Source organism: Stegostoma tigrinum, chromosome 9 (genome assembly GCF_030684315.1).
Source record: "Stegostoma tigrinum isolate sSteTig4 chromosome 9, sSteTig4.hap1, whole genome shotgun sequence".
NCBI lineage: Eukaryota > Metazoa > Chordata > Chondrichthyes > Orectolobiformes > Stegostomatidae > Stegostoma > Stegostoma tigrinum.
The window spans coordinates 13,224,539-13,240,618 of NC_081362.1; positions in this window are offsets into that span (position 1 = coordinate 13,224,539).

The following is a 16,080-nucleotide window of genomic DNA, read 5'->3' on the forward strand; positions in this document are numbered from 1 at the left end:
CAAAGCAAACTGTCATTAGGATTAAAAACAAAAGGATGGTATATTCAAGCATTCAAACCCAGGGATAAATTTTCTCCACACATAAAGAAAAGATAAGTAGCAATAGAAGTTACAGTTATGAACAACTTTGAAAAAAGATATGGGCATGAATTCGCATGAATGTCTGGCAGACTGGGATTAGATCAGTTCAGATGAAGTACAGGATTCTTCTCAAAAATTGAGATGTCCCTAATGTAAGACAAGAGGCAGGTTTTAGCTGACCCTGAAGCTGCTTGTTGTGTGTTCCAACTTTTCAAAAGCAGTCTGAGAATAGAGTTCAGAGCTGCACAATTAAAACTGCTTAAAATCAACAAGTTTCAGTCATGTGACAGGGATCCTGGATGGGGCAATTCAAACTAGCAAAGTGGTTTAAACATTTTTTGACAAACCATTGTGTGTTGCAGGAGATAAATATGAGGCTGTTAAGCATCATTTCTGGCACAATGATTATTAGTGGCTTTTATTTCCCAAACCAAACCCAGCCAGGGAGACAATGAGATTGCCCCTGTGTTGGCGAGTAAAAACACAGACTGGGTGACCACTTTGCAGAACACAAATGCCCTGCCTGCAGAAATGACCCCAAGCTTCCAGTTGCCTGCCACTTCAATACACCACCCCGTGTTCCCACACCAACATTTCTGTCACAAGCCTACTACAGTGTTTCAATGAGTGTCAGGACAAGCTTGAAGAACAACATCTCATTTTCTGCTTTGGGACCCTGCAGCATCTAGGACTCATCATCAGGTCCAATAAGCTTAGAGCCTGATTCCATCCTTCCATGTTTATACCCAACCTGTACCAGCCCTGTTATGACAGGATTTGATTTTAGCACAGCCACCCTTTCCCACGTTCTCATTGGCCAATTATCACAGTTGCATTCAATACAGCACATCCACATTCTCCTACTCTCGCTCTTATTATCACTTATTTATCTTTTCTTCAGGTTTGATATCCATAATCAGCTTGTTTACCTACCCCCTTCCATATTTCTCTTTCTCTGGGCTCCACCTGCACCTATTCATCAACCTCTTCTCCTCTGCCCTCCTGCAACCACCACATTTTCCTAGCTGCTAACAGTTCTGATGAACAAGCGCCAGGCTTGAAACGTAACCTCTACTTTCTTCCCACAAATGCTGCCAGGCCTGCTGAATTTCTCAAGCAATATCTGTGTTTGCTTCATGGAGGTGCAATATCAGTTGCTCTTTTATGAGAATTTCAATGCAATGTGAACACAATGAGAGATGGGAACATTTTCTTTGTCATTATTTCTTCATTCTAAGTGGGTCATCCTATTAATTATCATTCAATATGATTTAGGAGCTCTGGGGAAATCTGACTGTTATTTTAAAAAGAAACATATTTTCAGAATACATTTAAAACAGAAATCAAATATTACTGTATTAAAAATGACCAAATTCTGCTTGTTGATATATGCAATTTTCTCAAAGGTAAATTTCTAGATTATTATTCATTTTTCTTTCTTTAAAAATTATCCCATATTCAAAAATGGTAACAGTTGACTGCAAGGTTTATTTTGCATACAGCCTCAACAATGTTGTTAGGTTGACCGGTTTCATTAGTTATTATTTATTTATTTTTTTCAAAATAATCTTTCCCTGGTGAGGTTGGTTGGCTCACTGAGCTGGTTTCTTATTTCGCAGATGTTTTCTTACCATGCTCGGTAGCATCCTCAGTGTAGCCTCCGATGAAGCATCAGTGTGTTCTCCCACCTGGTTTGTAAATTCTGGGGTCCGTTGAGATGGATTGCCTCACTTCCAGTTTTCCTTCATAGTGGAATTATATGGGCTTAAGTTCAACATGTTTATTAATAGCATGCTTCGTGCTTTGCCAGGCTGCTAGGAATTCTTGTGCCTGACTCTGCCTAGCTTGTCCCAGGATTTTGGTGTTGTCCCAGTCGAAATCGTGGTTTTCCTTGTCCTTGTGGATTGAGATGAGTGAGTATTGGTGGTGTCTTTTTGTGGACAGTTGGTGTCCATGCACTCTTGTTGTTAGTTTCCTTCCTGTTTGTCCAATGTAGTGTTTCTCACGGTCACTGCAGGGGATCTTGTAGATGACATTGGTCCTGTCCATGGCGGGGAGTGGGTCTTTAGTTTGGGTGAGCAGTTGTCGCTGGATTGATGTGGGCTTGTGTGCCACTCTGATGCCCAGCGGTCGTAGGAATCTTGTGGTTAGTTCCGATAAGGATAATGGATTTCTAAAAAACTGGGTCAGAAGATGCCTACACAAACAACATCAGAAAGATACTACACACCCCAACACACTCATCACACACCCTACATCAGGAACACAGCAGAACTCACCACAAGACTCCTATGACCGCTGAGCATCAGAGTGGCACACAAGCCCACTTCAACCCTATGACAACTGCTCACCTGAACTGAAGACCCACTCCCTGCCAATGGACAGGACCAACATCATCTATAAGAGCCCCTGCAGTGACTGTGAGCAACACTACATCGGACAAACAGGAAGGAAACTAACAAAAAGAGTACATGAACACTAACTGGCTACAAAAATTCATAACCAACACTCAGTCATCTCAATCCACATGAACAAGGAGAACCACCGTTTTGACTGGAACACCAAAATCCTAGGAAATGCTAGGCAGAGTCAGGCACGAGAATTCCTAGAAGCCTGGCACTCCACGAAGCATGCTATTAATAAACACATTGAACTTGACCCCATATACATTCTACTATGAAGGAAAACCGGAAATGAAGCAATCCATCTCGATGGACCCCAGAGTTTAAAAACTAGGTGGGAGAACACACCGACGTTTCATCGGAGGCTGCACCAAGGATGTTACCCAGCATGGTAACAAAACGTCTGTGAAACAAAAAGCCAGCTTGGCGAGCCAACCAACCTCAACACCCACAACCCGAGCTACAAATTTACTCCAAAATCTTAAAGTCTTTCCCTTTTTTTGATACAAATTAAAACATCAAGCTGGTTTCAATAGCTTTAACTTAAATGCACAGAAAATGCTCTTCGCTCTTAAACTTTAATTTAATTCTCCACTGTGTGCTTGAAATAGCAAATTGTTTCAAGGTATTTTATCAATCCCAATATCAGAAACAATTAAATTAGGCTTGGTGTTTTTATTCAGTGCTTTTATATTGAAGACACAAATGATTGCAGTCAGTTCAGTGTGCTGTTGTTCAGAGTATTCTCAAACACATTGTCTCAGCAAAACTCCTGATTCCCTCACTATGTTCTTGAAATCTGTTTAAAAAGACAAAAACCAAATCCACTGTAGCTCTGCAAGAAGCCTGATGGATTAATAATGTCCAAACTGTACCTGCAACTTTGGAAGTCCAGAATTTAGTCCTTTCCAGAATCACACATCTTGCCAAACAGAAGGTGTGTGTTCAGAGTAAAAAATTGTCACCACCAAGAATTAATTATCCACTATGATGAGAAGGGTTGGGATCAAGTCACCAGGTGACATCATTGCTATAGTATCACATACTCCCTTTAAAAAGAACTACTGAAGTTATCTGATAATTTTAAACTGGCCTTTTATATTTCTATTCTCAAAACAAAATTTCAAGATTTCTTTGAGACCACCTTCAAAACAAGCAATGGGTGGAACTGGCAAAATATTTCTTATTCCTAATTCTGAGTTCAAATTATCTTCCAAAAGAGTTCATCTATGTTTTGAGAACAAACTAAATGTTTTATTTTCACAGCATCTCTTCCACAGCGGTTTAAAAGAATACATTTTAAACTTTTTGACTAAAATGATGCAAAAGACTTTTAAATGAGTAGTCTTTGTGGATTAGTGATGGGAAATGCAGGGTTACAGGGTGAGTTAGGGCAGGTGGGTCTGGCTGGGATGCTGTCCACAGGGTCAGTGTGGACTTGATGGCCCAAATGGACTGCTTCCATGCATTGAGGAGTCTATGACTTGAACTGATGATGTTTTTGGTATTACTCATTGTTTTAGTGCTGATTTCAGTCAAATGAAAGGGATAGTCTCATTGTAACTGTCATGGGAACTCTGTGTGAACTCAACATAATTTTTATAGGGGGCTCCTTTAACTTTACTGGGGAAAAGGGACTTGTTAACTTCTTTCTTAGCTGTAACTAAGTTCCTACTCCTTCTCCCACCACCTACATCACACAGATGATGTTACACACTGGCTTTGTTTCACTACATAGAGGTGGAACAGATGGAAACACTCAATTACATTCCAAGGTTTGTACCTTGTCGTGCAAGTTAACAGTCCCTGCTTCTGTCTGTTTACAGATTTCTACTTGCCCTGTTTTAATTTTTGTTCAATCAGGGAAGAAGTCTGTTTCATCATTGGTTTCAATGTCAATGTTCACTTAGAGCCCTGAGTCTACCTGCAGCCTTTTCCATGTATTACACATAATGGGTACCTTGCACTCAATGTTGGCAATCATTTTTATCCTGCAACTCCTTTACCAATTTTCACAGCTTTCTATTTTCCTTATCCAGTTGGATAGCACACAAATGGGCACCAGAGGCTTGTTTATTCTGAAATATTCTTAACTCATTTCATAGCCTCTTTTGAAAGCCCATCAATGGCACACTCATAATTATCATCACACATTGCTACAATTTCCAGAACAGCCCCTGATGCCGATGATCCAAACTTTTCCATTTAACGGAGAGTTGCATTTTAGAATATCCCAGTGACATGGTAACTTCAATCGAAGACTGCTGCTTCTGCCAGCTTCTCAAATATAAGGCCAATTAAACGCCAACTCCTACGGTCATGCTACTGACACCAATTTGTTGATTTGCTGGGGTTTGCAATCACAGTTAATTAGGCAGGCGATGATTTGAAAGTATTTTTCAGATAGTTTATTGAGTTTGTTAAGCAGCAGCAGTTTAGGTACTTGTCACTGTCATTGGCAATCACTCACTAGTGAGTGTGATTCTTCACCGAGAAAATTCCATTCACTGGACATGGATTCCGTGGGCCCTTGTATGGCTGATGAACCTGAAACTAGAGCCGCATCTCCATCTGCACAACTGACAGGTTTTTTTTAAAATTAATTGTGGGATGTTGGTGTCTGGCTGGCCAGCATTTCTTGCCCATCCCTAGTTGCCCTTGAGAAGGTGGTGGTGAGCTGCCTTCTTGAACCGCTGCAGCCCTCCAACTGTGGGTTGACTCACAATGCTATTAGGGAGGTATTTCCAGGATTTTGACCCAGCAATAGTGAAGGAACGGTGATATATTTCCAAGTCAGGATGGTGAATGGCTTGGAGGGGAATTTGGAGGTCGTGGTGATCCTATATTTCTGCTGCTCTTATTCTTCTAGATGAAAGTGGTTGTGAGTTTGGAAAGTGCTGTCTGAGGATCTTTGGTGAATTCCTGCAGTGCATCATGTAGCTAGTACACACTGCTGCGACTGAGCGTCAGTGGTGGAGGGGGTGGATGCTTGTGGATGTAGTGCCAATCAAGCGGGCTGCTTTGCCCTGGATGGTGTCAAACTTCTCTTCAGGAGGTGGAATTGGTCTTTGGCCTCAAGATCACTGGCATTCCCTTCTCCAATTCCTTTTCTGTACTCCCTCTTGCTAACAGGAATTCTCCAAGAGTTGTGCCCCCTCATACAACTTGTATTCAACTTGGTTTCTTCTGAACAAGGGTCTCTCCCACATTGACATCAATGTTGCATTTCTTGAGGGAAGCTTTCATGGACTCTTTGAAATGCTTCTTTTGTCCTTCTGACTTTTGAATTCCTTCCTTGAGCTGGATAAAGAAGATTTGCTTTGACAGTTGGAAGTCAGGCATTGTAAGCATGTGGCCAGCCCACGGGAGATGGATTCCCATGACCATGGCCTTAATGTTAGTGCTATTGGCTGCTGTTGTTGTGAGTACACCTGTCCTCTCAGCTGATGTTGAGAATCCATCTCAAACAGCATCGATGATACTTCTCAAGGGTTTTGAAGTGGTCTCTATACATAGTCCAAGTATTGGAAACATGTGGAAGAGTTGTAAGGATGACTGTCTTATGCACAAGTTTTTGATATCAGTGCAGTTACTGTGGTCATCAAGGACTCTCATCCTTAAGCTTCCAAAGGTGACACTCACAGATTGAATTGTATCTCTACACTGATGTCAGCCTTGGATGAGAGGTATCCTCTCAAGCTAGGGGACATTTTCCACATCTGGGATGTTTTCTCTGTTGGTCTTCATGGATGATGGACCAGAGCTTGACCTGGGATGAGTTCCTGGGATGATTTGATAAAGAATTGAGCTTTCTTGTGGTAGAGGCTGAAACCAATTCTTCAATATGCTTCCACAAAAGCATGAAGTGAGGCTTGAAGATTCTCTGGAACTTCAATACATGGGTGATAGTCTCTGCTCTCAGGTATACTAGGTTCAATCATTAGATAAAGAAAGTATGCAACAGTTCACTGATATCAAAGGACAAACAGGCTATTGGTGCAGAATGTATTGGTCTCATTAAAGTTGTAGGGACAGCTATCCTGCTCTTCCCTGTGTCTTCCTGCTCTTCTACTGGTCCATCTTCTGCCTGCCTGCTGCGGACTACTTGATGAAGATGGCTGTCTCAGGAACCCACCCACCATAAACTGCTGCCAATATCTGATTGATGAGGGCTCTCCAAAAAGAAATCACTCTGTCACTGAGCACTTATTGTTATATCATGTTACTAAGGGCAATTAACTTACACTGTGCCAATCAATTGTCTGAATTCTTTTGGCCAATAGATGTGGCACAGCCACTCATGATGTTGGGTGACCATTGTCCCCCTGTCCACCTTCATCTGAGGGTTAGTAATCATTCCTTCTACGAATAAAACCTTATTTTGAAAATGATACACAGATCATAGATACATCAGATAAACAGTTGACACTAGCTTACTACACATTATGACCCTTGTGTTTCTCAGTTTCTTTCTTTTGTTTTCTGGGCTGGAATTCTGCAAAGGTAATTACTGTTGTAATAGCTGTACAATGAAATCTCATACCACACGGTAACTACTCAGAAAAATCAGTTTTTAATGCACCCCATTATTCAACAGCTTGGAACTGCTTGTTGTCTGCTCAAATGCTAAAAAAAAAGTCTGAGAGAATAGTTCAGAGTTGTACAAATAACACTGTTCAAAATCTACAAATTTCAGTCATGTAACGGGGTCCTGTCAAACTAGCAAGGTGGTTTCAAAGTCTATTGACAAATTATCATGTGTAACAGGTGAGGCCATTAGCACCATTTCTGACATAATGATTATCCTTGTCTTTTTTCAAGCCAAACCCAACTGGGATGATGCAATATCTGTTGCTCTGTCAAGTAAGTTTCATTGCAAAGTTCACACAGTGGGGAGTGGGAAATTTCGAAGTGATGAGGAGCTTGTTTGTGCACTGGTAACTATTGGAAATTTCTACATGCAGCTTACTTGCCAATTATGTGCTCACTAGCAACCATTTTAAATTCAGAGAAAGTCCATTTTAATAATAAATGAAACAATATTAGGGAATCTTCCTTATCTTTAATTAAAAATCAAAAATTGTTCTTACATTCTAAAGTCACTTAATTATTCACATATCTACTCCAGTTTACAGAAGAAAATTCCAAATTTCTAACATCTTTGTATGGTATCTCCTGAATGGTCAACCATTTATTTTTAATATTACCTCAAGATCAAGACTCCCCAACTAGTGGAACAGTTTCCCCCAAACAATTATATTTGTTTCTCACAATATATTTGTACCTTAACCTTCTAAATTCTAGGTGAGTGCTCTCCAATATTTTACTAACTGTGACTGCTTATGCAATGAAAGTTTGAGCAATGCCAGAGTTGGACTAGGAAAGGGAGAGACTTGTTCAGATAGTACAGAAGGGTGATAAAGGTTTTGAGCAGGTGAGAGTCATTGAGGGAGCCAGGGAAGCTTGTTGCTGAGTGGAGTCCAATGGTTTTGTCCCCATTGTTTTGAACACCCAGAATAAGTCTCAGAGATGAGAGCAGCATTTGTGTACACAACAAAAGCCTCAGCACCAATCCCGGGGTTAATCCACTGAAGTGTCCGCTCAACAGCTGTGGCCATTCCGCAATCCCGGTTTTGAGAACCCCCATTCAATGGAATACAGCCTTGCCTTGCTTAAGCTTTATTTGTCGTTCAACCTTTGCATTCCTTCTAAGAATAAAACCTTATTTTGAAAATGGTACACTGATCATTGATACATCAGATAAACAGTTGACACGAGTTTATAGAAAACATTGTCTTGCACGGGTCTGAATCACCAAATCTGCCACTAAGGGTCAACCTAATTCCAAACTTCCATCAACAAATATATCATCAAAGTTTAATGAAAGCATAGCCTGGCGGATTCATTGTAATTGTAAATGCTACCCTGTGTGACAGTTAATACTTGAACAGTATAATTTAGTAAACCATTACTGATTTATTCAGCAGAGAAAGCAAATGAATGATCGCTTACAGTACCAGGTTGCAGAATTTTATATTTTTGGTTTATTCTCATGTACCATGCATAAGGCCAGTATATAAACAGGGACAGTAGTCTCCAGGGAACCTACCCCTCTTCTGAGCTAGAATTGTCTGACCTCTTCCCACTTGTCTGTGCCCTAGACATGGTTCCATCACGTAGTAATTTCTTGTAAGCAAGACAAGGCAAGATGACAAGAATAAGTGGAAAAACCAGTAATCAATAGTGATAATGTAAAATGAATCAGTAATATTTAGCAATGATCTTTAAGCAATGTTCAGCAACAAGGCTAAGTTTATCACTTATTTTGTAGTTATGTTTCAAGGATAAATCAGAAAAAGGTACAACATAATTATGTATATAACTATGGTAAAATGCAAAACCTCAGACTAAAAAAAGAACTTGATAATTTAAAAGCAAATCTTGGAGAAAAAGAAGCAAAGTAATTTGTATATAATCAGCAATTGATTCTGACATATGACAATCAAAGATTCAACCTACTTCATTAATTGTGCAGCACACATTATGCAAAACTCTCACAGAACCGTTGAAGAATTTTGCTTCCATAGATAGTATTTTTAAATTGCTATCTGCTTGAAGCAACACGGGGCCAAGTTTCAAATTATACTCTGGCTTTGTTCAAAATGAAACTTTGCTGGTATCCTGCTGATTAAAATTTAACATTATGGGCTAGAAATTAGTCTCAAGCGGTTGTAGAAACAGGTGATGTCACATCAGCTGCAGCTTCCCTGTCGCCCATGATGTTTAGTTTAATTGACAGCGACGGGGCTGAATATCGAGCAAAAAATATAACAAGCTTCTCCCTGTAACCCTGCACATTCGTCTGTTTCATGTAATAGTCCAATTCCTTCTTGAATGCCACAACTGAACCTGCCTCAACTATATTCTTAAGCAGAGCATTGCAATTCTATCAGGAACAAAGTTGCTGGAAAAGCTCAGAAAGTCTGGCAGCACCTCTGAAGGAGAAAACAGAGTTAAAGTTTTGGGTCCAGTGACCCTTCCTCAGAACTGCTGGTGGCTGGGAAAATGTCAGTTTATATGCAGAAAATAGGGAGGTGGGTGAGGTAGGGACTAAATGATAGGATAGAGCCCAAACAGAGAGAAAGACAGTTGGACAAAGGAGTTGCTAACGATCAGGCTGGGAGGGTGAGTAGTTGTTAATGGGGGCTGTTAGTGACTAACAACAGGGGGGTGTGTAGTGGCAGGCAATGTGGTAACAAGGCCTGGTGTGTGGAATGGGGGGCTGGGACACGGGAGAGTTTAGGCCCTAAAATTATTGAACTCAATATAGAGTCCGGGGGGCTGTAGGGTCCCCAGGCAGAAAATAATGTGTTGTTCCTCCAGCTTGTGCTGGGCTTCACTGGAATATTGTAGCAAGCCGGGGACAGAGATGTTGGTCAGGGAGGAGAGTGGTGCATTGAACTGACAGGCAACAGGTAGTTCAGGGTCTTTTTTGTGAGCAGAACATAGATGTTCTGTGAAGCAGCTGCCAAGTCTACACGTGGTTTCCCTAGTGTAGAGGAGACCACATTGTGAACAGCGAATGCAGGAGACTAGATTCTTGGAAGTGCAGGTGAAGTGTTGCTTCACCTGGAAGGTATGTTTGGGCCCTTGGATACTGGAGAGGGAGAAGGCAAATGCGCAGGTGTTGCAACTTCGCTGGTTACAGGGGAAGGTGCCGGAGGGCTGTGGGGAGGTGTTGGGGGCAAAGGAAGTGTGGACCAGGGTGTCCCAGAGGGAACTGTCCCTGCGGAAGGCAGACAAGGGGGGGAAGGGAATATGTGTCTGGTGGTGGCATCTTGGTGGAAGTGGCATCTAATAATCTTCTGGATGTGGATGCTGGTGGGATGGTAGGTGAGGATAAGGGGAACCTTATCGCTGTTGTAGGTTGGAAGAGAAGGGGTGAGGGCAGAAGTGCAGGAGATGGGTCGGACCCGATTGAGGGCCCTTTTGGCAACGGAGCTGGGGAATCCTCAGTTGAGGAAGAATGTGGACATTTCAGAGGCTCCCTTGTCAAAGTTGGCCTCATCTGAGCATATGAAATGGAGACAGAGGAACTGAGAGAATGGGATGGAGTCTTTACAGGAAGTGGGGTGTGAGGATGTATAGTCCAGGTAGCTGTGGGAGTTGGAGGGTTTGTGATGGATATTAATGGCCAGTTTATCCCCAGAAATGGAAGCAGAAATGTCGAGGAAGGGAAGGGAGGAGTCAGAGATCGACCAGGTGAAAGTGAGGGCAGAGTGGAATTTGGAGGTGAAATTAATGAAGTTTTCCAATTCTTGACAAGAGAGGGGAGCAGCAGATGATATCATTGATGTATTGAAAAAAGAGCTGTGGGTGGGGGCCAGAATAAGACTGGAACAAGAAATGTTCCACATACCCCACAAAGAGACAGGCATAACTAGGACCCAAGCGGTACCCATGGCAACCCTTCTTACATGAAGAAAATGAGAGGAGTTGAAAGAGAAGTTGTTGAGGGTGAGGACAAGCTCAGCCAAGCGGTGGTGGGTGGGGATGGTTCAGGACTTTGTCCCACGAAGAAGCAAGCCCCAAGACCCTCCTGGTGGGGAATGGATATGTAAAGGGATTGCACATCTGTGGTAAACAGGTGGTGGCTGGAGCCAGTAAACTGGAAGCTTTGAGACTGGCGCAAGGCGTCAGATGAATCATGGATGTATGTGGATAGGGATTGGACCGGGGGAGAAGACTGAGTCAAGGTAGGAAGAGCTGAGTTCTGTGGGGCATGAGCAGGCTGAAACAATGGGTCTAACTGGACAGTCCTGTTGCAATTCTATCATTGTGTGAAATAGATTTTCCTTGAGTCATCTTTAGACAATTACATTACCTTAAATCTGTGCTGTCTTGTTCTATATTCTTCAACTAATGGGGACAGTTTTACCCTCCACTCATGGTAAGAACCACGATGATTAGAACACCTCTATCAAACCTCCCCTTCTCTGATGAGAAGAGTCCACTCTGTAACTGAAGTTCCTCACCCCCGGAAATATTAGTATGAACCTTTTCTCTACTACCTCACATTCTTCTTAAAGGCACGATATCTAGAACTGATCTTAATACTGCAGTACATGAAAAACCACGACTCTATGACATATCCTTCTTATTTTTCAACTCCCTATGAATAAAGGACAGCCTGCTTTTGCCATTCTCTCAACTGGAGTTTAAAATGTTATTGACTGCACTGTCACCATGAGCCCAGGATGCTGCATGTTTTATAGCCACTCCCTCATACTGACACTAAAAATTAGCCATGAAAGATATGAAGTTTCATTTATTCAGGTATTGTTGGAGATTTTTAAAATATAGCTCTTTTCAAATAAAAGATTCTCCTTTCAAACCCCCTCAATGCAAATCTTTCCCTCCTTTTATGTATCAGATTTAACATTAAATTCTTCCACTCTTGCTGCTTATTCATCCTTGCTTAATTCCATAACCTTTCAGTTCAGTTCGTTTTGGAAATAGTTACCTGTCCTGTTTCCCTAGGTTCCAGACACCCTATTTGCCTTGTTAACAGCTTGTATTTTAAATAATTTGTCGCACTGAAAAACAGAATGGCCTAAACTTGCCTGGACAAATCCAATGAATGGGCTGACAGCATTAGATACCCTTCCACCAAATGTGGGCTAATATTTCTTGATTATTCAGCCCTGACCAAATTCATACCAAGTTTGGTTAAAGAGTTAGTTTATATGGTTGCTCTGCACAGATCATTTAAGGTAACCTGATTTTTGAACTTACTTAACTGCTTATTAATCAAAGGGAAATCTATCTCTAGCATTTGTTAATAGTGTAAAATGAAACAATTAACTGTTGCTCAGTGACACTATTACATATCTGCTATTTAACAGATTTTTCTGAGTCTTTGTTTTATTTTAGTAGAACTGCAGTCTAAGCATAGATGTGCTTGATGAATCAAATTCTATTTGAAGCATTAGATTTATCAAAGTTTTCAAACTTTATAAATTAGAATATAAAGGACAATGGCCAGTGTCTCTCGTCAAGTGTATGGATATTAAATTTTAGAAAACTGGGGAATTACTTTACCATTTTCTTTATAATTGTGACTTTCTGAATAGGTGATTTTATTGAATTGGGCATACATGTTGTGAAGAGGGAATCTTGTTACTTTATTGTTGATTATGGCCTAAACTTGAGGGAGGGAGGGAGTGACCAGCGTAGGATTGGAATAAAGGTATGTTTTACGTATCCCACAAAGAACAGGCACCTATGGCCATACTTTTGATCTGAAGGGTGTGAGAGGAGTTAAAGGAGTTCAAAGCAAGTTCAGCCAGTTTGAGGATGGTGAGTACGAATCAAGCTGCTCTTCCATGAAGAAGCAGAGAGCCCTGAGGCCATTCTGAAGGGGGATAATGTGTGAAGGGAATGTACAATCACAGTCAAGAGGTGGCTGGAGCTCACAAACTGGAACACGCACCATGGCCATGCCACCCCTTTACAAGTCCACCCCCACTCAGGACGTAATGCTGCAAGATTCTCATGGTCTTTATTTCATGGAGAGGATAAAGGGGAGTTTCAGTTCTTCCATGAACCTCAGAACCTTGAGCAAATTAGGAAGAAAGTTTAGTTATAATAATATGGGAAAGAAATGTCTAGCAGCATAGGATATCCATTTGCACCAATATCTTGTGATTCTTGTTAGGACACTGTCATTTAATCTTTCTTCAGCTCCTATGCATCTTCCAGATGAAGGATTGAGTCATATTACTAGTGCATGATTTTGACACCTAGTCTCAATTCCTAAGTGAGGATCTTATTCCCATTTGTTTATGGATTTACCACAGTGGAAAAATGAGGGCTGCTTAGAAGATACATCCCTCAAGTAAGAACAGATAGAAACCAATTTCCGTGCAGGTGCACGAGCTGTATTTTTAGGGAAATGCCTTTGTCTTGTGCTCATGGCAAACAAAACTGCATTTACCAGGCAATAAGTTGTAAGTGGTAGAGCTGAAATGGGGGCTTTAATTGTGCATCTGTAATTACCCTTGAGAAGGTAAGCTTTGCTCCTGTGTAAGGATTTAACCCAGTAACGAAGGCAACAAATTTTCAAGTCAACATGGTGAAAAATGGTATTCCCATACCAATTAGAAGGACATGGGTAAGTAATGGGTTTAAGAAGTGTTGCACAACTGACTCCTACAATTTAGAACAAATTTGACTGGTAAAACTAACACACAGGCCCACAGCAAAGGAAAAGGCACAATGTGGTTCCTCTATGCATATTTACTTTAAATAAATTTGCATAAAATAGAGTATAGGGCAGATAGGCGCTTACAGAAATGCCAAGGAAAACCAACCATGAAAGAGCTGTACAGATTTTTAGAAAGGATATTAAAAATTGCAGCTGCATCAGCCACAAAACGGCAGGAATCCCAAAAGGGGTAAGGATTAGCAACTACCGTAGAGGAAGACATTTTCGTTTTGAGTGCGAAGATGGCTGGACAGGATGGAACAGGGAATTGTACCAAGAACAGTTATCTAGGGACAAACGCCATAATAAACAGTAATGGCTTGAATTCTGAAATCCAATGCAACGATTTAGATCGGTAAAGGATACCGATTCGGATTAGAATGAAACTGAACCAAGAAGCAAGATATACAAAAATTAAGAGCAAATGGCCCAAATGACAATGAATGAAATTCAATATCAGTAGTCACAAGTCATACTGAAAGCAAAATTAAATGTTATAGTATGAAAATTAAAAATGGAGCAAAAAGTGATATGCCAATCATATTAGTAGAGTATTAAACAAAATGTAGAAGATACAAATAAGTAGAATAAATCAGAATATCCTGCTAATATTGAGCAGTACTCTGACCAAACTCACCTCAAAAATATTGTGTTCAATTTTGGCCATGAAGCCAACACTCATGCTGCTAGCAATAATTTATTTATAAAATGCTTTTGATGTTTCAAACTGATCAATGCATTTTCCATATAGAAATCAGCACCAAACATAATTAGAATGAAAGTTAGGGCAAGTGGCCAAAAAAAGGTTTTTAAGAGGGCTTCTGCAAAAGGGATGACATATAGCAAAAGAGAGGTTGGAGTGTGAGCATTCTAAAAAATGGGGTAAATGCTGAAAGGTACTGGAAAACCAGCAACTACAATTGATTAGCCTGACATCAGTATTATGGAAATACTGAATTTTTACTAAAGAATGTGGTAATTAGGCACCTAAAGAGAATTATCTATTTGGGCAGAGTCAACATGGATTAATGAAAAAGAAATCAAATTTAGGAGGCATTTTGAGGATTTTATCAATAGAGTAAAAAACAGGGAACCAGTGGCTTGTGGTGTATCTAGATCTTTAAATGGGTTTCAATAAAATACTACAAATATAGTGAACAAATAGTCCATGGTAGCACAGACCTTGAGAATGGCTGAAAAAGGCATTTATCAAAGCATTTTGCCATACACTCATCAGGATATTTGTAAGAATACCAATATATAAAGGGAACAACAATTTATATGAGAAAGTGCTAATTGTCTGGCAAGTGAACTCTGACTTATGCATCCTCTGCGACAGCACGCCTATAAATTTACGATGGATGTTAACATCCAAACTTTGATTATGTCTAAATGAGGCAAGTTGACCCTGACTGGTTAAGGCATCACCCTACAGAATAAGCCAGAGAATGAATGGCTGTCCCACATTTTGTAATGTTGAAATTGTCATGGTCCATTTACAGGTTCTTTTTGTCTGCAAAGCACAGAAGCCCTGTATATTCATACAGAAGAGATGATGCACACCAGAGTCTGAAATGACAACTTTAAAATCCTTAGCACTCTAGATTACTTGGCATTTGTAATTCAATTGTGGAATCAAATAAAATGCTAGACACTGTTTTGAGTCTTGCAATTACAGCCTGGGTGGATGCAATTAATACTTTGCCTGGTGTGAATTGTTGATGGAAATGCTGTTGGGAATGATCCAAGTCTTTGGGACATGTTGCCGATATGACTAATATCATGACAGCACTGAAATTCCAATATCATATTGCTAGTTTGTGTGACAGGCAAAATGGCTTTCTGATAGCATTGCATTAGAAGCAAACACCACTCATGGTCCTACTGAAAAGTAGCAGTGTGAAAATAGTGCTTCACCTGTTGCTCAAACTTGTGAAATATCTTATCCTTCAAATATAATCAAATTTTTCAGGACCAAAAGTGGCAGCCTATTCATAATGGAATAAATACTGAGAATCAATTTGATCAGGGTACCAAGATCTTAGGAAGGCTTGATGTGCCCCATTTCATCATCAAGCTTGGAGAGTGATCAATGGCTCAGGCTCTCTATACTATGTTACTGTTAAGGCCAATCTTGCAGTGCCTTGAACCATGGGAATGATTAGATTATAAGATTCTTTTGGTTCCATGTGTAGCATAAGATCTGCCTGATTGGCAACCTTGTAAATCCCAATGAGTCTACTGACCAGTGAAGATAGGCTTGTGACAGACAGTAATGCTGAACCTTGGCAGAGTTCTCAACTATGATGTCAAGGAAAGATAACTGATTTA